The sequence below is a fragment of the Oncorhynchus kisutch genome, linkage group LG23 (assembly GCF_002021735.2).
Source record: "Oncorhynchus kisutch isolate 150728-3 linkage group LG23, Okis_V2, whole genome shotgun sequence".
Lineage (NCBI taxonomy): Eukaryota > Metazoa > Chordata > Actinopteri > Salmoniformes > Salmonidae > Oncorhynchus > Oncorhynchus kisutch.
This window is the reverse complement of record NC_034196.2, coordinates 48,522,669-48,544,218: the sequence shown is the minus strand read 5'-3', so window position 1 is coordinate 48,544,218 and position 21,550 is coordinate 48,522,669. Positions and strand designations below refer to the sequence as shown.

The following is a 21,550-nucleotide window of genomic DNA, read 5'->3' as shown; positions in this document are numbered from 1 at the left end:
CACAGCATCGACATTACAGAGATACAGCATCGACATACAGAGACACAGCATCGACATACAGAGACACAGCATCGACATACAGAGATACAGCATCGACATACAGAGACACAGCATCGACATACAGAGACACAGCATCGACATACAGAGACACAGCATCGACATACAGAGACACAGCATCGACATACAGAGACACAGCATCGACATACAGAGACCACAGCATCGACATACAGAGACACAGCATCGACATACAGAGACACAGCATCGACATAGAGATACAGCATCGACATACAGAGACACAGCATCGACATACAGAGACAGCATCGACATACAGAAGACACAGCATCGACATAACAGAGACACAGCATCGACATACAGAGACACAGCATCGACATAGAGATACAGCATCGACATACAGAGACAGCATCGACATACAGAGACAGCATCGACATACAGACACAGCATCGACATAGAGATACAGCATCGACATACAGAGACACAGCATCGACATAGAGATACAGCATCGACATACAGAGACACAGCATCGACATACAGAGACACAGCATCGACATACAGAGACACAGCATCGACATACAGAGACACAGCATCGACATACAGAGATACAGCATCGACATAGAGATACAGCATCGACATACGGAGATACAGCATCGACATACGGAGATACAGCATCGACATAGAGATACAGCATCGACATAGAGATACAGCATCGACATACAGAGATACAGCATCGACATAGAGATACAGCAACGACATACGGAGATACAGCATCGACATACAGAGACACAGCATCGACATACAGAGATACAGCATCGACATACAGAGATACAGCATCGACATATAGAGACACAGCATCGACATACAGAGATACAGCATCGACATAGAGATACAGCATCGACATATAGAGACACAGCATCGACATACAGAGATACAGCATCGACATACAGAGATACAGCATCGACATACAGAGACACAGCATCGACATACAGAGACACAGCATCGACATATAGAGATACAGCATCGACATACAGAGATACAGCATCGACATACAGAGATACAGAGATACAGCATCGACATACAGAGATACAGCATCGACATAGAGATACAGCATCGACATACAGAGATACAGCATCGACATACAGAGACACAGCATCGACATACAGAGACACAGCATCGACATACAGAGACACAGCATCGACATACAGAGACACAGCATCGACATACAGAGACACAGCATCGACATACAGAGATACAGCATCGACATAACAGAGACACAGCATCGACATACAGAGACACAGCATCGACATACAGAGACACAGCATCGACATACAGAGACACAGCATCGACATACAGAGACACAGCATCGACATACAGAGATACAGCATCGACATACAGAGACACAGCATCGACATACAGAGATACAGCATCGACATACAGAGACACAGCATCGACATACAGAGACACAGCATCGACATACAGAGACACAGCATCGACATACAGAGACACAGCATCGACATACAGAGACACAGCATCGACATACAGAGATACAGCATCGACATAGAGATACAGCATCGACATAGAGAGACACAGCATCGACATAGAGAGACACAGCATCGACATAGAGAGACACAGCATCGACATAGAGAGACACAGCATCGACATAGAGAGACACAGCATCGACATAGAGAGACACAGCATCGACATAGAGAGACACAGCATCGACATAGAGAGACACAGCATCGACATACAGAGATACAGCTTCGAGATGTAGTACTTCTGGTGTTGGTCACGTGATCATCATTTCTCCTCTTTTTTTCCTCAGATCCTCCCGGTCTGCTCAGCATTTCCTGTCTTGTGCCCAATCACAGCCTAGTATTGTGTTCATGGGTGGAGTCTGTGAAGACCCACCTACCAGCCCTGTACCACACCTCCTATAGGTAAGCTGCAGTAGCGTAGCCAGAAACCCGTTGGTGGGGTGGGCAAAACTTTTGGTGGGCAGAAATTGAAGTGCTTAAATCCTAATTGAAACGTAGGATTACACCATTAACACCTGATTTCACTGACCATTTCTTTACAACGTAAATTCATGGCTTGTGCATTTCACAAGCGACTCACAGCCTACACAACACACACACACACAATAAACTATAGGCTACAGCTCTGTACTAGAACGTCATGCCATGCCGTTGCACAGGTCACAACATGCCTCTGTTTTACTGGATCACAGCCAGGATATCAGTGGAACTAACTGCAGTACACACATAGGCCTATATAGATGTAAACTTAAAAACAAGATTACATGATTGAATTGAGAATAGTCTGATGTGAATATATTATGAATAGGCAGCCTATATTCATTATCAAATAATGAATGAAGAGACTGATGAACAGGGAGCCAAGCTTCTTTTTTTAACCTGGGACTTTTTCCAAATCTTAAAAAAATTATTATAATAATTAACTAGGCAAGTCAGTTGAGAACAAATTCTTCTTTACAATGATGGCCTACACCGACCGAACCCAGACAATGCTGGGACAATTGTGTGCCGCCCTATGGGACTCCCAATCATGTCCAGCCAGTTGAGATACAGCCTGGATTCAAACCAGGGTGTCTGTAGTAACGCCTCTAACACTGAGATGCAGTGTCTTAGACCTCTGAACCAGGGTCTGTAGTGACTCCTCTAACACTGAGATGCAGTGTCTTAGACCACTGAACCAGGGTCTGTAGTGACTCCTCTAGCACTGAGAGGCAGTGTCTTAGACCTCTGAACCAGGGTCTGTAGTGACTCCTCTAGCACTGAGATGCAGTGTCTTAGACCTCTGAACCAGGGTCTGTAGTGACTCCTCTAGCACTGAGATGCAGTCTCTTAGACCACTGAACCAGGGTCTGTAGTGACTCCTCTAGCACTGAGATGCAGTGTCTTAGACCGCTGAACCAGGGTCTGTAGTGACGCCTCTAGCACTGAGATGCAGTGTCTTAGACCACTGAACCAGGGTCTGTAGTGAGTCCTCTAGCACTGAGAGGCAGTGTCTTAGACCTCTGAACCAGGGTCTGTAGTGACTCCTCTAGCACTGAGATGCAGTATCTTAGACCTCTGAACCAGGGTCTGTAGTGACGCCTCTAACACTGAGATGCAGTGTCTTAGACCACTGAACCAGGGTCTGTAGTGACATCTTCTAGCACTGAGAGGCAGTGTCTTAGACCTCTGAACCAGGGTCTGTAGTGACGCCTCTAGCACTGAGATGCAGTGTCTTAGACCTCTGAACCAGGGTCTGTAGTGACGCCTCTAGCACTGAGATGCAGTGTCTTAGACCACTGAACCACGGTCTGTAGTGACGCCCCTAGCACTGAGATGCAGTGTCTTAGACCTCTGAACCAGGGTCTGTAGTGACGCCTCTAGCACTGAGATGCAGTGTCTTAGACCACTGAACCAGGGTCTGTAGTGACTCCTCTAGCACTGAGATGCAGTGTCTTAGACCACTGAACCAGGGTCTGTAGTGACGCCCCCAGCACTGAGATGCAGTGTCTTAGACCACTGAACCAGGGTCTGTAGTGATGCACTGAGATGCAGTGCCTTAGACCGCTGAACCAGGGTCTGTAGTGACTCCTCTAGCACTGAGATGCAGTGTCTTAGACCACTGAACCAGGGTCTGTAGTGACTCCTCTAACACTGAGATGCAGTGTCTTAGACCACTGAACCAGGGTCTGTAGTGACTCCTCTAACACTGAGATGCAGTGTCTTAGACCACTGAACCAGGGTCTGTAGTGACTCCTCTAGCACTGAGAGGCAGTGTCTTAGACCTCTGAACCAGGGTCTGTAGTGACTCCTCTAACACTGAGATGCAGTGTCTTAGACCACTGAACCAGGGTCTGTAGTGACTCCTCTAGCACTGAGGTGCAGTGTCTTAGACCTCTGAACCAGGGTCTGTAGTGACTCCTCTAGCACTGAGAGGCAGTGTCTTAGACCTTTGAACCAGGGTCTGTAGTGACATCTTCTAGCACTGAGAGGCAGTGTCTTAGACCTCTGAACCAGGGTCTGTAGTGACGCCTCTAGCACTGAGATGCAGTGTCTTAGACCTCTGAACCAGGGTCTGTAGTGACGCCTCTAACACTGAGATGCAGTGTCTTAGACCACTGAACCAGGGTCTGTAGTGACTCCTCTAGCACTGAGAGGCAGTGTCTTAGACCTCTGAACCAGGGTCTGTAGTGACTCCTCTAGCACTGAGAGGCAGTGTCTTAGACCTCTGAACCAGGGTCTGTAGTGACTCCTCTAGCACTGAGAGGCAGTGTCTTAGACCTCTGAACCAGGGTCTGTAGTGACTCCTCTAGCACTGAGATGCAGTGTCTTAGACCACTGAACCAGGGTCTGTAGTGACTCCTCTAGCACTGAGAGGCAGTGTCTTAGACCACTGAACCAGGGTCTGTAGTGACATCTTCTAGCACTGAGAGGCAGTGTCTTAGACCTCTGAACCAGGGTCTGTAGTGACTCCTCTAACACTGAGATGCAGTGTCTTAGACCACTGAACCAGGGTCTGTAGTGACTCCTCTAGCACTGAGGTGCAGTGTCTTAGACCTCTGAACAAGGGTCTGTAGTGACTCCTCTAGCACTGATATGCAGTGTCTTAGACCTCTGAACCAGGGTCTGTAGTGACTCCTCTAACATTGAGATGCAGTGTCTTAGACCACTGAACCAGGGTCTGTAGTGACTCCTCTAGCACTGAGAGGCAGTGTCTTAGACCTCTGAACCAGGGTCTGTGGTGACGCCTCTAGCACTGAGATGCCTTAGACCGCTGAACCATGGTCTGTAGTGACGCCTCTAGCACTGAGATGCAGTGCCTTAGACCACTGAACCAGGGTCTGTAGTGACGTCTCTAACACTGAGATGCAGTGTCTTAGACCACTGAACCAGGGTCTGTAGTGACTCCTCTAGCACTGAGATGCAGTGTCTTAGACCTCTGAACCAGGGTCTGTAGTGACTCCTCTACCACTGAGATGCAGTGTCTTAAACCACTGAACCAGGGTCTGTAGTGACTCCTCTAGCACTGAGATGCAGTGTCTTAGACCTCTGAACCAGGGTCTGTAGTGACGCCTCTAGCACTGAGATGCAGTGTCTTAGACCACTGAACCAGGGTCTGTAGTGACTCCTCTAGCACTGAGAGGCAGTGTCTTAGACCACTGAACCAGGGTCTGTAGTGACATCTTCTAGCACTGAGAGGCAGTGTCTTAGACCTCTGAACCAGGGTCTGTAGTGACTCCTCTAACACTGAGATGCAGTGTCTTAGACCACTGAACCAGGGTCTGTAGTGACTCCTCTAGCACTGAGGTGCAGTGTCTTAGACCTCTGAACCAGGGTCTGTAGTGACTCCTCTAGCACTGAGAGGCAGTGTCTTAGACCTTTGAACCAGGGTCTGTAGTGACATCTTCTAGCACTGAGAGGCAGTGTCTTAGACCTCTGAACCAGGGTCTGTAGTGACGCCTCTAGCACTGAGATGAAGTGTCTTAGACCTCTGAACCAGGGTCTGTAGTGACGCCTCTAGCACTGAGATGCAGTGTCTTAGACCACTGAACCACGGTCTGTAGTGACGCCCCTAGCACTGAGATGCAGTGTCTTAGACCTCTGAACCAGGGTCTGTAGTGACGCCTCTAACACTGAGATGCAGTGTCTTAGACCACTGAACCAGGGTCTGTAGTGACTCCTCTAGCACTGAGAGGCAGTGTCTTAGACCTCTGAACCAGGGTCTGTAGTGACTCCTCTAGCACTGAGATGCAGTGTCTTAGACCTCTGAACCAGGGTCTGTAGTGACTCCTCTAACATTGAGATGCAGTGTCTTAGACCACTGAACCAGGGTCTGTAGTGACGCCTCTAGCACTGAGATGCCTTAGACCGCTGAACCATGGTCTGTAGTGACGCCTCTAGCACTGAGATGCAGTGCCTTAGACCACTGAACCAGGGTCTGTAGTGACGCCTCTAACACTGAGATGCAGTGTCTTAGACCACTGAACCAGGGTCTGTAGTGACTCCTCTAGCACTGAGATGCAGTGTCTTAGACCTCTGAACCAGGGTCTGTAGTGACTCCTCTACCACTGAGATGCAGTGTCTTAAACCACTGAACCAGGGTCTGTAGTGACTCCTCTAGCACTGAGATGCAGTGTCTTAGACCTCTGAACCAGGGTCTGTAGTGACGCCTCTAGCACTGAGATGCAGTGTCTTAGACCACTGAACCAGGGTCTGTAGTGACTCCTCTAGCACTGAGATGCAGTGCCTTAGACCGCTGAACCAGGGTCTGTAGTGACTCCTCTAGCACTGAGAGGCAGTGCCTTAGACCGCTGAACCAGTGTCTGTAGTGACGCCTCTAGCACTGAGATGCAGTGTCTTAGACCACTGAACCAGGGTCTGTAGTGACGCCTCTAGCACTGAGATGCAGTGTCTTAGACCACTGAACCAGGGTCTGTAGTGACTCATCTAGCACTGAGAGGCAGTGTCTTAGACCTCTGAACTAGGGTCTGTAGTGACTCCTCTAGCACTGAGATGCAGTGTCTTAGACCTCTGAACTAGGGTCTGTAGTGACGCCTCGAACACTGAGATGCAGTGTCTTAGACCACTGAACCAGGGTCTGTAGTGACTCCTCTAGCACTGAGATGCAGTGTCTTAGACCTCTGAACCAGGGTCTGTAGTGACGCCTCTAACACTGAGATGCAGTGTCGTAGACCACTGAACCAGGGTCTGTAGTGACTCCTCTAACACTGAGATGCAGTGTCTTAGACCACTGAACCAGGGTCTGTAGTGATGCCCCCAGCACTGAGATGCAGTGTCTTAGACCACTGAACCAGGGTCTGTAGTGATGCACTGAGATGCAGTGCCTTAGACCGCTGAACCAGGGTCTGTAGTTACGCCTCTAGCACTGAGATGCAGTGTCTTAGACCTCTGAACCAGGGTCTGTAGTGACTCCTCTAGCACTGAGATGCAGTGTCTTAGACCACTGAACCAGGGTCTGTAGTGACTCCTCTAACACTGAGATGCAGTGTCTTAGACCACTGAACCAGGGTCTGTAGTGACTCCTCTAGCACTGAGAGGCAGTGTCTTAGACCTCTGAACCAGGGTGTCTGTAGTGACTCCTCTAGCACTGAGATGCAGTGTCTTAGACCTCTGAACCAGGGTCTGTAGTGACTCCTCTAACACTGAGATGCAGTGTCTTAGACCTCTGAACCAGGGTCTGTAGTGACTCCTCTAACACTGAGATGCAGTGTCTTAGACCACTGAACCAGGGTCTGTAGTGACTCCTCTAGCACTGAGGTGCAGTGTCTTAGACCTCTGAACCAGGGTCTGTAGTGACTCCTCTAGCACTGAGATGCAGTGTCTTAGACCACTGAACCAGGGTCTGTAGTGACTCCTCTAGCACTGAGATGCAGTGTCGTAGACCTCTGAACCAGGGTCTGTAGTGACACCTCTAGCACTGAGATGCAGTGTCTTAGACCACTGAACCAGGGTCTGTAGTGACTCCTCTAGCACTGAGATGCAGTGCCTTAGACCGCTGAACCAGGGTCTGTAGTGACGCCTCTAGCACTGAGATGCAGTGTCTTAGACCTCTGAACCAGGGTCTGTAGTGACTCCTCTAACACTGAGATGCAGTGTCTTAGACCTCTGAACCAGGGTCTGTAGTGACTCCTCTAACACTGAGATGCAGTGTCTTAGACCACTGAACCAGGGTCTGTAGTGACTCCTCTAGCACAGAGATGCAGTGTCTTAGACCTCTGAACCAGGGTCTGTAGTGACTCCTCTAGCACTGAGATGCAGTGTCTTAGACCACTGAACCAGGGTCTGTAGTGACTCCTCTAGCACTGAGATGCAGTGTCTTAGACCTCTGAACCAGGGTCTGTAGTGACTCCTCTAGCACTGAGATGCAGTGTCTTAGACCTCTGAACCAGGGTCTGTAGTGACTCCTCTAGCACTGAGATGCAGTGTCTTAGAACACTGAACCAGGGTCTGTAGTGACTCCTCTAGCACTGAGATGCAGTGTCTTAGACCTCTGAACCAGGGTCTGTAGTGACGCCTCTAACACTGAGATGCAGTCTCTTAGACCACTGAACCAGGGTCTGTAGTGACTCCTCTAGCACTGAGATGCAGTGTCTTAGACCTCTGAACCAGGGTGTCTGTAGTGACTCCTCTAGCACTGAGATGCAGTGTCTTAGACCTCTGAACCAGGGTCTGTAGTGACTCCTCTAACACTGAGATGCAGTGTCTTAGACCTCTGAACCAGGGTCTGTAGTGACTCCTCTAACACTGAGATGCAGTGTCTTAGACCACTGAACCAGGGTCTGTAGTGACTCCTCTAGCACTGAGGTGCAGTGTCTTAGACCTCTGAACCAGGGTCTGTAGTGACTCCTCTAGCACTGAGATGCAGTGTCTTAGACCACTGAACCAGGGTCTGTAGTGACACCTCTAGCACTGAGATGCAGTGTCTTAGACCACTGAACCAGGGTCTGTAGTGACTCCTCTAGCACTGAGATGCAATGCCTTAGACCGCTGAACCAGGGTCTGTAGTGACGCCTCTAGCACTGAGATGCAGTGTCTTAGACCTCTGAACCAGGGTCTGTAGTGACTCCTCTAACACTGAGATGCAGTGTCTTAGACCTCTGAACCAGGGTCTGTAGTGACTCCTCTAACACTGAGATGCAGTGTCTTAGACCACTGAACCAGGGTCTGTAGTGACTCCTCTAGCACTGAGATGCAGTGTCTTAGACCTCTGAACCAGGGTCTGTAGTGACTCCTCTAGCACTGAGATGCAGTGTCTTAGACCACTGAACCAGGGTCTGTAGTGACTCCTCTAGCACTGAGATGCAGTGTCTTAGACCTCTGAACCAGGGTCTGTAGTGACTCCTCTAGCACTGAGATGCAGTGTCTTAGACCTCTGAACCAGGGTCTGTAGTGACTCCTCTAACACTGAGATGCAGTCTCTTAGACCACTGAACCAGGGTCTGTAGTGACTCCTCTAGCACTGAGATGCAGTGTCTTAGACCTCTGAACCAGGGTGGTCTGTAGTGACTCCTCTAGCACTGAGATGCAGTGTCTTAGACCTCTGAACCAGGGTCTGTAGTGACTCCTCTAACACTGAGATGCAGTGTCTTAGACCTCTGAACCAGGGTCTGTAGTGACTCCTCTAGCACTGAGATGCAGTGTCTTAGACCTCTGAACCAGGGTCTGTAGTGACTCCTCTAACACTGAGATGCAGTGTCTTAGACCTCTGAACCAGGGTCTGTAGTGACTCCTCTAACACTGAGATGCAGTATCTTAGACCACTGAACCAGGGTCTGTAGTGAACTCCTCTAGCACTGAGATGCAGTGTCCTTAGACCTCTGGACCAGGGTCTGTAGTGACTCCTCTAGCACTGAGATGCAGTGTCTTAGACCTCTGAACCAGGGTCTGTAGTGACTCCTCTAGCACAGAGATGCAGTCTCTTAGACCACTGAACCAGGGTCTGTAGTGACTCCTCTAGCACTGAGATGCAGTGTCTAGACCTCTGAACCAGGGTCTGTAGTGACGCCCTCTAACACTGAGATGGCAGTGTCTTAGACCACTGAACCAGGGTCTGTAGTGACATCTTCTAGCACTGAGAGGCAGTGTCTTAGACCTCTGAACCAGGGTCTGTAGTGACGCCCCTAGCACTGAGATGCAAGTGTCTTAGACCTCTGAACCAGGGTCTGTAGTGACGCCTCTAACACTGAGATGCAGTGTCTTAGACCACTGAACCAGGGTCTGTATTGACGCCTCTAGCACTGAGATGCAGTGTCTTAGACCACTGAACCAGGGTCTGTAGTGACTCATCTAGCACTGAGAGGCAGTGTCTTAGACCTCTGAACCAGGGTCTGTAGTGACTCCTCTAGCACTGAGATGCAGTGTCTTAGACCTCTGAACCAGGGTCTGTAGTGACGCCTCTAACACTGAGATGCAGTGTCGTAGACCACTGAACCAGGGTCTGTAGTGACTCCTCTAACACTGAGATGCAGTGTCTTAGACCACTGAACCAGGGTCTGTAGTGACGCCCCAGCACTGAGATGCAGTGCCTTAGACCGCTGAACAGGGATCTGTAGTGACGCCTCTAGCACTGAGATGCAGTGTCTTAGACCTCTGAACCAGGGTCTGTAGTGACTCCTCTAACACTGAGATGCAGTGTCTTAGACCACTGAACCAGGGTCTGTAGTGACTCCTCTAGCACTGAGATGCAGTGTCTTAGACCTCTGAACCAGGGTCTGTAGTGACTCCTCTAGCACTGAGATGCAGTGTCTTAGGACCAACTGAACCAGGGTCTGTAGTGACTCCTCTAGCACTGAGATGCAGTGTCTTAGACCTCTGAACCAGGGTCTGTAGTGACTCCTCTAGCACTGAGATGCAGTGTCTTAGACCTCTGAACCAGGGTCTGTAGTGACTCCTCTAGCACTGAGATGCAGTGTCTTAGACCACTGAACCAGGGTCTGTAGTGACTCCTCTAGCACTGAGATGCAGTGTCTTAGACCTCTGAACCAGGGTCTGTAGTGACTCCTCTAACACTGAGATGCAGTGTCTTAGACCTCTGAACCAGGGTCTGTAGTGACTCCTCTAACACTGAGATGCAGTGTCTTAGACCTCTGAACCAGGGTCTGTAGTGACTCCTCTAGCACTGAGATGCAGTGTCTTAGGCCTCTGAACCAGGGTCTGTAGTGACTCCTCTAGCACTGAGATGCAGTGTCTTAGACCTCTGAACCAGGGTCTGTAGTGACTCCTCTAGCACAGAGATGCAGTGTCTTAGACCACTGAACCAGGGTCTGTAGTGACTCCTCTAGCACTGAGATGCAGTGTCTTAGACCCTCTGAACCAGGGTCTGTAGTGACGCCTCTAACACTGAGATGCAGTGTCTTAGACCACTGAACCAGGGTCTGTAGTGACTCCTCTAGCACTGAGATGCAGTGTCTTAGACCTCTGAACCAGGGTCTGTAGTGACTCCTCTAACACTGAGATGCAGTGTCTTAGACCTCTGAACCAGGGTCTGTAGTGACTCCTCTAGCACTGAGATGCAGTGTCTTAGACCTCTGAACCAGGGTCTGTAGTGACGCCTCTAGCACTGAGATGCAGTGTCTTAGACCACTGAACCAGGGTCTGTAGTGACTCCTCTAGCACTGAGATGCAGTGTCCTTAGACCTCTGAACCAGGGTCTGTAAGTGACTCCTCTAGCACTGAGATGCAGTGTCTTAGACCTCTGAACCAGGGTCTGTAGTGACTCCCTCTAGCACTGAGATGCAGTGTCTTAGGACCTCTGAACCAGGGTCTGTAGTGACTCCTCTAACACTGAGATGCAGTGTCTTAGACCACTGAACCAGGGTCTGTAGTGACTCCTCTAGCACTGAGATGCAGTGTCTTAGACCTCTGAACCAGGGTCTGTAGTGACTCCTCTAGCACTGAGATGCAGTGTCTTAGACCTCTGAACCAGGGTCTGTAGTGACTCCTCTAGCACTGAGATGCAGTGTCTTAGACCACTGAACCAGGGTCTGTAGTGACTCCTCTAGCACTGAGATGCAGTGTCTTAGACCACTGAACCAGGGTCTGTAGTGACTCCTCTAGCACTGAGATGCAGTGTCTTAGACCTCTGAACCAGGGTCTGTAGTGACTCCTCTAACACTGAGATGCAGTGTCTTAGACCTCTGAACCAGGGTCTGTAGTGACTCCTCTAGCACTGAGATGCAGTGTCTTAGACCTCTGAACCAGGGTCTGTAGTGACTCCTCTAACACTGAGATGCAGTGTCTTAGACCTCTGAACCAGGGTCTGTAGTGACTCCTCTACACTGAGTAGTCTAGACCACGTGGAACCAGGGTCTGTAGTGACTGCACTGCGATGCAGGACTAGGACCGATGAACAGTGTCTGTAGTACGCCTAGCACTGAGATGCCAGGTCTTCGACCTCTGAACCAGGGTTATGTGTGACTCCTCTAGCATCTGAGATGCAGTGTCTTAGAACCCATCTGAACCAGGGTCTGTAGTGGACTCCTCTAACACATGAGATGCAGTGTCTTAGACCATCTGAACCAGGGTCCTGTAGTGATCTCCTCTAGCACTGAGAGGCAGTGTCTTAGACCTCTGGAACCAGGGTGTCTGTAGTGACTCCTCTAGCACTGAGATGCAGTGTCTTAGGACCTCTGAACCAGGGTACTGTAGTGACTCCTCTAACACTGAGATGCAGTGTCTTAGACCTCTGAACCAGGGTCTGTAGTGACTCCTCTAACACTGAGATGCAGTCGCTTAGACCACTGAACCAGGGTCTGTAGGACTCCTCTAGCACTGAGATGCAGTGTCTTAGACCTCTGAACCAGGGTCTGTAGTGACTCCTCTAGCACTGAGATGCAGTGTCTTAGACCACCTGAACCAGGGTCTGTAGTGACTCCTCTAACACTGAGATGCAGTGTCTTAGACCCACTGAACCAGGGTCTGTAGTGACTCCTCTAGCACTGAGATGCAGTGTCTTAGACCTCTGAACCAGGGTCTGTAGTGACTCCTCTAACACTGAGATGCAGTGTACTTAGACCTCGAACCAGGGTCTGTAGTGACCTCTTCTAGCACTGAGATGCCAGTGTCTTAGACCTCTGAACCAGGGTCTGTAGTGACTCCTCTAACACTGAGATGCAGTGTCTTAGACCTCTGAACCCAGGGTCTGTAGTGACTCCTCTAACACTGAGATGCAGTGTCTTAGACCACTGAACCAGGGTCTGTAGTGACTCCTCTAGCACTGAGGTGCAGTGTCTTAGACCTCTGAACCAGGGTCTGTAGTGACTCCTCTAGCACTGAGATGCAGTGGTCTTAGACACTGAACCAGGGTCTGTAGTGACTCCTCTCGCACTGAGATGCAGTGTCTTAGACCTCTGAACCAGGGTCTGTAGTGACACCTCTAGCAATGAGATGCAGTGTCTTAGACCACTGAACCAGTGTCTGTAGTGACTCCTCTAGCACTGAGATGCAGTGCCTTAGACCGCTGAACCAGGGTCTGTAGTGACGCCTCTAGCACTGAGATGCAGTGTCTTAGACCTCTGAACCAGGGTCTGTAGTGACTCCTCTAACCACTGAGATGCAGTGTCTTAGACCTCTGAACCAGGGTCTGTAGTGACTCCTCTAGCACTGAGATGCAGTTGTCTTAGACCTCTGAACCAGGGTCTTGTAGTGACTCCTCTAGCACTGAGATGCAGTGTCTTAGACCACTGAACCAGGGTCTGTAGTGACTCCTCTAGCACTGAGATGCAGTGTCTTAGACCTCTGAACCAGGGTCTGTAGTGACGCCTCTAACACTGAGATGCAGTCTCTTAGACCACTGAACCAGGGTCTGTAGTGACTCCTCTAGCACTGAGATGCAGTGTCTATAGACCTCTGAACCAGGTCTGTAGTGACTCCTCTAACACTGAGATGCAGTGTCTTAGACCTACTGAACCAGGGTCTGTAGTGACTCCTCTAACACTGAGATGCAGTGTCTTAGACCACTGAACCAGGGTCTGTAGTGACTCCTCTAGCACTGAGTGCAGTGTCTTAGACCTCTGAACCAGGGTCTGTAGTGACTCCTCTAGCACTGAGATGCAGTGTCTTAGACCACTGAACCAGGGTCTGTAGTGACTCCTCTAGCACTGAGATGCAGTGTCTTAGACCTCTGAACTAGGGTCTGTAGTGACGCCTCGAACACTGAGATGCAGTGTCTTAGACCACTGAACCAGGGTCTGTAGTGACTCCTCTAGCACTGAGATGCAGTGTCTTAGACCTCTGAACCAGGGTCTGTAGTGACGCCTCTAACACTGAGATGCAGTGTCGTAGACCACTGAACCAGGGTCTGTAGTGACTCCTCTAACACTGAGATGCAGTGTCTTAGACCACTGAACCAGGGTCTGTAGTGATGCCCCCAGCACTGAGATGCAGTGTCTTAGACCACTGAACCAGGGTCTGTAGTGATGCACTGAGATGCAGTGCCTTAGACCGCTGAACCAGGGTCTGTAGTTACGCCTCTAGCACTGAGATGCAGTGTCTTAGACCTCTGAACCAGGGTCTGTAGTGACTCCTCTAGCACTGAGATGCAGTGTCTTAGACCACTGAACCAGGGTCTGTAGTGACTCCTCTAACACTGAGATGCAGTGTCTTAGACCACTGAACCAGGGTCTGTAGTGACTCCTCTAGCACTGAGAGGCAGTGTCTTAGACCTCTGAACCAGGGTGTCTGTAGTGACTCTTCTAGCACTGAGATGCAGTGTCTTAGACCTCTGAACCAGGGTCTGTAGTGACTCCTCTAACACTGAGATGCAGTGTCTTAGACCTCTGAACCAGGGTCTGTAGTGACTCCTCTAACACTGAGATGCAGTGTCTTAGACCACTGAACCAGGGTCTGTAGTGACTCCTCTAGCACTGAGGTGCAGTGTCTTAGACCTCTGAACCAGGGTCTGTAGTGACTCCTCTAGCACTGAGATGCAGTGTCTTAGACCACTGAAGCAGGGTCTGTAGTGACTCCTCTAGCACTGAGATGCAGTGTCGTAGACCTCTGAACCAGGGTCTGTAGTGACACCTCTAGCACTGAGATGCAGTGTCTTAGACCACTGAACCAGGGTCTGTAGTGACTCCTCTAGCACTGAGATGCAGTGCCTTAGACCGCTGAACCAGGGTCTGTAGTGACGCCTCTAGCACTGAGATGCAGTGTCTTAGACCTCTGAACCAGGGTCTGTAGTGACTCCTCTAACACTGAGATGCAGTGTCTTAGACCTCTGAACCAGGGTCTGTAGTGACTCCTCTAACACTGAGATGCAGTGTCTTAGACCACTGAACCAGGGTCTGTAGTGACTCCTCTAGCACAGAGATGCAGTGTCTTAGACCTCTGAACCAGGGTCTGTAGTGACTCCTCTAGCACTGAGATGCAGTGTCTTAGACCACTGAACCAGGGTCTGTAGTGACTCCTCTAGCACTGAGATGCAGTGTCTTAGACCTCTGAACCAGGGTCTGTAGTGACTCCTCTAGCACTGAGATGCAGTGTCTTAGACCTCTGAACCAGGGTCTGTAGTGACTCCTCTAGCACTGAGATGCAGTGTCTTAGAACACTGAACCAGGGTCTGTAGTGACTCCTCTAGCACTGAGATGCAGTGTCTTAGACCTCTGAACCAGGGTCTGTAGTGACGCCTCTAACACTGAGATGCAGTCTCTTAGACCACTGAACCAGGGTCTGTAGTGACTCCTCTAGCACTGAGATGCAGTGTCTTAGACCTCTGAACCAGGGTGTCTGTAGTGACTCCTCTAGCACTGAGATGCAGTGTCTTAGACCTCTGAACCAGGGTCTGTAGTGACTCCTCTAACACTGAGATGCAGTGTCTTAGACCTCTGAACCAGGGTCTGTAGTGACTCCTCTAACACTGAGATGCAGTGTCTTAGACCACTGAACCAGGGTCTGTAGTGACTCCTCTAACACTGAGATGCAGTGTCTTAGACCTCTGAACCAGGGTCTGTAGTGACTCCTCTAACACTGAGATGCAGTGTCTTAGACCACTGAACCAGGGTCTGTAGTGACTCCTCTAGCACTGAGATGCAGTGTCTTAGACCTCTGGACCAGGGTCTGTAGTGACTCCTCTAGCACTGAGATGCAGTGTCTTAGACCTCTGAACCAGGGTCTGTAGTGACTCCTCTAGCACAGAGATGCAGTCTCTTAGACCACTGAACCAGGGTCTGTAGTGACTCCTCTAGCACTGAGATGCAGTGTCTTAGACCTCTGAACCAGGGTCTGTAGTGACGCCTCTAACACTGAGATGCAGTGTCTTAGACCACTGAACCAGGGTCTGTAGTGACATCTTCTAGCACTGAGAGGCAGTGTCTTAGACCTCTGAACCAGGGTCTGTAGTGACTCCTCTAGCACTGAGATGAAGTGTCTTAGACCTCTGAACCAGGGTCTGTAGTGACGCCTCTAGCACTGAGATGCAGTGTCTTAGACCACTGAAACACGGTCTGTAGTGACGCCCCTAGCACTGAGATGCAGTGTCTTAGACCTCAGAACCAGGGTCTGTAGTGACGCCTCTAACACTGAGATGCAGTGTCTTAGACCACTGAACCAGGGTCTGTATTGACGCCTCTAGCACTGAGATGCAGTGTCTTAGACCACTGAACCAGGGTCTGTAGTGACTCATCTAGCACTGAGAGGCAGTGTCTTAGACCTCTGAACCAGGGTCTGTAGTGACTCCTCTAGCACTGAGATGCAGTGTCTTAGACCTCTGAACCAGGGTCTGTAGTGACGCCTCTAACACTGAGATGCAGTGTCGTAGACCACTGAACCAGGGTCTGTAGTGACTCCTCTAACACTGAGATGCAGTGTCTTAGACCACTGAACCAGGGTCTGTAGTGACGCCCCCAGCACTGAGATGCAGTGTCTTAGACCACTGAACCAGGGTCTGTAGTGATGCACTGAGATGCAGTGCCTTAGACCGCTGAACCAGGGTCTGTAGTTACGCCTCTAGCACTGAGATGCAGTGTCTTAGACCTCTGAACCAGGGTCTGTAGTGACTCCTCTAGCACTGAGATGCAGTGTCTTAGACCACTGAACCAGGGTCTGTAGTGACTCCTCTAACACTGAGATGCAGTGTCTTAGACCACTGAACCAGGGTCTGTAGTGACTCCTCTAGCACTGAGATGCAGTGTCTTAGACCTCTGAACCAGGGTCTGTAGTGACTCCTCTAACACTGAGATGCCGTGTCTTAGACCTCTGAACCAGGGTCTGTAGTGACTCCTCTAACACTGAGATGCAGTGTCTTAGACCACTGAACCAGGGTCTGTAGTGACTCCTCTAGCACTGAGAGGCAGTGTCTTATACCTCTGAACCAGGGTGTCTGTAGTGACTCTTCTAGCACTGAGATGCAGTGTCTTAGACCTCTGAACCAGGGTCTGTAGTGACTCCTCTAACACTGAGATGCAGTGTCTTAGACCTCTGAACCAGGGTCTGTAGTGACTCCTCTAACACTGAGATGCAGTGTCTTAGACCACTGAACCAGGGTCTGTAGTGACTCCTCTAGCACTGAGGTGCAGTGTCTTAGACCTCTGAACCAGGGTCTGTAGTGACTCCTCTAGCACTGAGATGCAGTGTATTAGACCACTGAACCAGGGTCTGTAGTGACTCCTCTAGCACTGAGATGCAGTGTCTTAGACCTCTGAACCAGGGTCTGTAGTGACTCCTCTAACACTGAGATGCAGTGTCTTAGACCTCTGAACCAGGGTCTGTAGTGACTCCTCTAACACTGAGATGCAGTGTCTTAGACCACTGTACCAGGGTCTGTAGTGACTCCTCTAGCACTGAGGTGCAGTGTCTTAGACCACTGAACCAGGGTCTGTAGTGACTCCCCTAGCACTGAGATGCAGTGTCTTAGACCTCTGAACCAGGGTCTGTAGTGACACCTCTAGCACTGAGATGCAGTGTCTTAGACCACTGAACCAGGGTCTGTAGTGACTCCTCTAGCACTGAGATGCAGTGCCTTAGACTGCTGAACCAGGGTCTGTAGTGACGCCTCTAGCACTGAGATGCAGTGTCTTAGACCTCTGAACCAGGGTCTGTAGTGACTCCTCTAACACTGAGATGCAGTGTCTTAGACCACTGAACCAGGGTCTGTAGTGACTCCTCTAGCACTGAGATACAGTGTCTTAGACCTCTGAACCAGGGTCTGTAGTGACTCCTCTAGCACTGAGATGCAGTGTCTTAGACCTCTGAACCAGGGTCTGTAGTGACTCCTCTAGCACTGAGATGCAGTGTCTTAGACCACTGAACCAGGGTCTGTAGTGACTCCTCTAGCACTGAGATGCAGTGTCTTAGACCTCTGAACCAGGGTCTGTAGTGACTCCTCTAACACTGAGATGCAGTGTCTTAGACCTCTGAACCAGGGTCTGTAGTGACTCCTCTAACACTGAGATGCAGTGTCTTAGACCTCTGAACCAGGGTCTGTAGTGACTCCTCTAGCACTGAGATGCAGTGTCTTAGGCCTCTGAACCAGGGTCTGTAGTGACTCCTCTAGCACTGAGATGCAGTGTCTTAGACCTCTGAACCAGGGTCTGTAGTGACTCCTCTAGCACAGAGATGCAGTCTCTTAGACCACTGAACCAGGGTCTGTAGTGACTCCTCTAGCACTGAGATGCAGTGTCTTAGACCACTGAACCAGGGTCTGTAGTGACTCATCTAGCACTGAGAGGCAGTGTCTTAGACCTCTGAACCAGGGTCTGTAGTGACTCCTCTAGCACTGAGATGCAGTGTCTTAGACCTCTGAACCAGGGTCTGTAGTGACGCCTCTAACACTGAGATGCAGTGTCGTAGACCACTGAACCAGGGTCTGTAGTGATGCACTGAGATGCAGTGCCTTAGACCGCTGAACCAGGGTCTGTAGTTACGCCTCTAGCACTGAGATGCAGTGTCTTAGACCTCTGAACCAGGGTCTGTAGTGACTCCTCTAGCACTGAGATGCAGTGTCTTAGACCACTGAACCAGGGTCTGTAGTGACTCCTCTAACACTGAGATGCAGTGTCTTAGACCACTGAACCAGGGTCTGTAGTGACTCCTCTAGCACTGAGATGCAGTGTCTTAGACCTCTGAACCAGGGTCTGTAGTGACTCCTCTAACACTGAGATGCAGTGTCTTAGACCTCTGAACCAGGGTCTGTAGTGACTCCTCTAACACTGAGATGCAGTGTCTTAGACCACTGAACCAGGGTCTGTAGTGACTCCTCTAGCACTGAGAGGCAGTGTCTTATACCTCTGAACCAGGGTGTCTGTAGTGACTCTTCTAGCACTGAGATGCAGTGTCTTAGACCACTGAACCAGGGTCTGTAGTGACTCCTCTAGCACTGAGGTGCAGTGTCTTAGACCTCTGAACCAGGGTCTGTAGTGACTCCTCTAGCACTGAGATGCAGTGTCTTAGACCACTGAACCAGGGTCTGTAGTGACTCCTCTAGCACTGAGATGCAGTGTCTTAGACCTCTGAACCAGGGTCTGTAGTGACACCTCTAGCACTGAGATGCAGTGTCTTAGACCACTGAACCAGTGTCTGTAGTGACTCCTCTAGCACTGAGATGCAGTGCCTTAGACCGCTGAACCAGGGTCTGTAGTGACGCCTCTAGCACTGAGATGCAGTGTCTTAGACCTCTGAACCAGGGTCTGTAATGACTCCTCTAACACTGAGATGCAGTGTCTTAGACCTCTGAACCAGGGTCTGTAGTGACTCCTCTAACACTGAGATGCAGTGTCTTAGACCACTGAACCAGGGTCTGTAGTGACTCCTCTAGCACTGAGATGCAGTGTCTTAGACCTCTGAACCAGGGTCTGTAGTGACTCCTCTAGCACTGAGATGCAGTGTCTTAGACCTCTGAACCAGGGTCTGTAGTGACTCCTCTAACACTGAGATGCAGTGTCTTAGACCTCTGAACCAGGGTCTGTAGTGACTCCTCTAACACTGAGATGCAGTGTCTTAGACCACTGAACCAGGGTCTGTAGTGACTCCTCTAGCACTGAGATGCAGTGTCTTAGACCTCTGAACCAGGGTCTGTAGTGACTCCTCTAGCACTGAGATGCAGTGTCTTAGACCTCTGAACCAGGGTCTGTAGTGACTCCTCTAGCACTGAGATGCAGTGTCTTAGACCTCTGAACCAGGGTCTGTAGTGACTCCTCTAGCACTGAGATGCAGTGTCTTAGACCACTGAACCAGGGTCTGTAGTGACTCCTCTAGCACTGAGATGCAGTGTCTTAGACCTCTGAACCAGGGTCTGTAGTGACGCCTCTAACACTGAGATGCAGTCTCTTAGACCACTGAACCAGGGTCTGTAGTGACTCCTCTAGCACTGAGATGCAGTGTCTTAGACCACTGAACCAGGGTCTGTAGTGACTCCTCTAGCACTGAGATGCAGTGTCTTAGACCTCTGAACCAGGGTCTGTAGTGACGCCTCTAACACTGAGATGCAGTCTCTTAGACCACTGAACCAGGGTCTGTAGTGACTCCTCTAGCACTGAGATGCAGTGTCTTAGACCTCTGAACCAGGGTCTGTAGTGACTCCTCTAACACTGAGATGCAGTGTCTTAGACCTCTGAACCAGGGTCTGTAGTGACTCCTCTAACACTGAGATGCAGTGTCTTAGACCACTGAACCAGGGTCTGTAGTGACTCCTCTAGCACTGAGGTGCAGTGTCTTAGACCTCTGAACCAGGGTCTGTAGTGACTCCTCTAGCACTGAGATGCAGTGTCTTAGACCACTGAACCAGGGTCTGTAGTGACTCCCCTAGCACTGAGATGCAGTGTCTTAGACCTCTGAACCAGGGTCTGTAGTGACACCTCTAGCACTGAGATGCAGTGTCTTAGACCACTGAACCAGGGTCTGTAGTGACTCCTCTAGCACTGAGATGCAGTGCCTTAGGCCGCTGAACCAGGGTCTGTAGTGACGCCTCTAGCACTGAGATGCAGTGTCTTAGACCTCTGAACCAGGGTCTGTAGTGACTCCTCTAACACTGAGATGCAGTGTCTTAGACCTCTGAACCAGGGTCTGTAGTGACTCCTCTAACACTGAGATGCAGTGTCTTAGACCACTGAACCAGGGTCTGTAGTGACTCCTCTAGCACTGAGATACAGTGTCTTAGACCTCTGAACCAGGGTCTGTAGTGACTCCTCTAGCACTGAGATGCAGTGTCTTAGACCACTGAACCAGGGTCTGTAGTGACTCCTCTAGCACTGAGATGCAGTGTCTTAGACCTCTGAACCAGGGTCTGTAGTGACTCCTCTAGCACTGAGATGCAGTGTCTTAGACCTCTGAACCAGGGTCTGTAGTGACTCCTCTAACACTGAGATGCAGTGTCTTAGACCTCTGAACCAGTGTCTGTAGTGACTCCTCTAACACTGAGATGCAGTGTCTTAGACCACTGAACCAGGGTCTGTAGTGACTCCTCTAGCACTGAGATGCAGTGTCTTAGACCTCTGAACCAGGGTCTGTAGTGACTCCTCTAGCACTGAGATGCAGTGTCTTAGACCACTGAACCAGGGTCTGTAGTGACTCCTCTAGCACTGAGATGCAGTGTCTTAGACCTCTTATCCAGGGTCTGTAGTGACGCCTCTAACACAGAGATGCAGTCTCTTAGACCACCGAACCAGGGTCTGTAGTGACTCCTCTAGCACTGAGATGCAGTGTCTTAGACCTCTGAACCAGGGTCTGTAGTGACGCCTCTAACACTGAGATGCAGTGTCTTAGACCACTGAACCAGGGTCTGTAGTGACATCTTCTAGCACTGAGATGCAGTGTCTTAGACCACTGAACCAGGGTCTGTAGTGACGCCCCCAGCACTGAGATGCAGTGTCTTAGACCACTGAACCAGGGTCTGTAGTGATGCACTGAGATGCAGTGCCTTAGACCGCTGAACCAGGGTCTGTAGTGACTCCTCTAGCACTGAGATGCAGTGTCTTAGACCACTGAACCAGGGTCTGTAGTGACTCCTCTAACACTGAGATGCAGTGTCTTAGACCACTGAACCAGGGTCTGTAGTGACTCCTCTAACA

At 50.2% G+C, this 21,550-nt stretch overlaps 1 pseudogene; it reads left to right on the top strand.

The window, feature by feature from the left end:
- Positions 1 to 21,550, top strand: part of LOC109880599 (interleukin-11 receptor subunit alpha-like) — a 130,936-nt pseudogene that overhangs the window by 81,231 nt on the left and 28,155 nt on the right.